Genomic DNA, 2500 nt, shown 5'->3' with positions numbered 1-2500 from the left:
GTCGCGATAAAACGCGGTTAACACGGAAATTAACCGTTATATCTTTGCACTTATTTACTCTTACACAAGGATATAATCTTCTAGCGAGGCGTGTACCGTATTTTACATAATACAATCGGCCTACGTTAAGTCCGAAAAGAGAGGTACGTATATATAGACGAACGACATATAAAATGGCTTCTTCTAATATCATAGATTCTATAGAAACATCGGTATGATCGCATTGAATTTTTCTTTCAATTCATTCAATTTTTCTTTCGCCTTTTGAGAATCGCATTACAAAAAAAAAGAAAAGGAAAAGAAAAAAAAAGGGGGAAAAAAAAAAGTTGGCAACTTTTCAACGAGATCTCCATCGATGTCTAATCGTTCGCGAGTTTTTTTTTACGCGAAGTAAAAACAAAAAAAAAACAAAAAAAAAAAAAGAAACAAAAAAAAATATGAAAAGAAAAAAAAAACGAAATCTCGATAATTCATATCTGAAGAAAGAATAGAGAAGAGAAGAAGGAGAGAAAGGAAGAAAAAAAAGAAAATATAAGAAATAGAAAAGAGAAAAGAAAGAAAACCGTGTCTATAAGCCGTATATATAAATTTTTTATCGGTTTTGAACATTAGCGCCGTGGTACCATTGTCAGGGCATATCTACTTATGTATATTATTAAAGGAATCGTTGAAAGGATATAAAAAAAGAAAAAAAATTGTCTCTATGCGACAAAGTTGAATTTCCCTAAGGGATACTGAGGTACGTTTCTATGAAAAAAATTTTCAACGAAACGAGAGACAAAAAATGAGAAAGATTTAAATATATATCTAGTATTTGATTCTTTTTCTTTTTTTTTTCTTTTTTTTTCTTTTTCGAAAAATTTCCTCCGGGTAAACGAAATGGAGAGTCGAAAGAAGAAAGAACAAGAAGAAGAAGAAGAAGAAGAAAAAGGAGAATAAGAAGAAAAAGACGAAAAAAAGGGGAAAGAAGATCGTGCGTGAAAGACGCGTGAGAGAATGGAAATAGAGAAAGAGATAGAAGATGAACTCGATGAACATCCGCCAGATGACTCCCTTTCTCGGTTGGCCGCATCGAAGGCAACTTGGGATGCTGTAGCTGGTTGGGACCAGTACCATCTCTCCGTCGTATTCTCTCCTTCTCCTGCGTACCGTCGGTTACGTGTCAGCCACGGATTCCACGTCGACCAATCAGACTACGGCTTTATCATCGTCCGCCACTGCCATTGGCCGGAACGGGCCGGTCTCTATCGAGCGGGCGTCGAGTCTGCTCGAAAGGCCGCGCCTAGCGGACCTTCGTTTTGCTTCTCTCTCTCTCACTCTCTCACTCTCTCTCTCTCTCTCTCTCTTTCTCTTTCTCTCTTTCCCTCTTTCTCTATCTCTCTTAAGAGGGTTAGCATACCCTTTCTCGCCATCCCCGTTGAACCACCACTACTAGCCGTCGAATCTGGAAGGGAGAAATAGAAAGAGACAGACAAAGTGAAAGAGGGCTGTTGAAGATTGATAAAGATAGTCAGAGAGAAAGAGAGAGAGAGAGAGAGAGAGAAAGAGAGAGAGAGAGAGAGAAAGAGAGAGAGAGAGAGAGAGACAGGGAGATAGAGAAACCTTCAAACTCTAGAATCAACTTTCTTCTTCTTCTTCTTCTTCTTCTTTCTCTTCCTCTTCTTCTTCTTCTTCTTCTTCTATCCTTTTTCTTTCCTTTTCTTACTTACTCCTTCGTCTCACTCACTCTCTCTCTCTCTCTCTTTTTCTCTCTCTTTTTCTCTCTTTTTCCGTCTTCGTCTTACGCGCTAATAAAGCGCATCGCTCGCGTTGTCCGCAGTCGAGCAAGCGCGACTTCGGTAAGTCTCTCTTTTGATCGATATGACGGTTTCTCGGGATCCCCCAAACTCTTCTTCTTAAGATAGCATGCGAGACCCCTCTGAGACGGTACTCTTCTCTTTCTCTTTCTCTCTTTCTCTCTTTCTCTCTCTCTCTCTCTATCTCTCTATCTCTCTATCTCTCTTTTACCCTCTTTATTCGACGAAAACTCGGAATCTCTGAGACGGTAGAACGCGTAAGAGGATCGCCTCGAGGCCAAGCACACGATTCTTTCCTCGAAATTAAAAGGGTCTCCTTCTCGAAAGCCTTAGAGTCTTCTCTTTGATAGCTTCTTTTTTTCTTTTATGTACTTTTCCTCTAGTTTCTCTCTCTCTCTCTCTCTCTCTCTCACACTTTTTCTTTTGTTGAATCATTATCGATTATATCCAAAGAAAAGTAAACTCTTGAGAAAATTTGTTAAATGCTTAAATGAAATTTTCTCTCCCCTTCTCCACCCCTACCCCTCCCCCTCCCCCTTGCCATGCCTCGAGCCACGCCTTCTTTCTCGATCGTACAACAAATCTTAACGGGCATGTCAAAGTTATGACGATTTTTTTCATAGAAATGTGAGGAGACGTCTTCTTTCACTTTCCTTTTCTCTTCTTCTTCTTCTTCTTCTTGTATTTCTTCTTCTACTTCTATT

Source organism: Vespa mandarinia, chromosome 8, assembly GCF_050613455.1.
Source record: "Vespa mandarinia isolate Hongniang chromosome 8, ASM5061345v1, whole genome shotgun sequence".
Taxonomy (NCBI): Eukaryota; Metazoa; Arthropoda; class Insecta; order Hymenoptera; family Vespidae; genus Vespa; species Vespa mandarinia.
Note: the sequence above shows the minus strand (reverse complement) of the source record.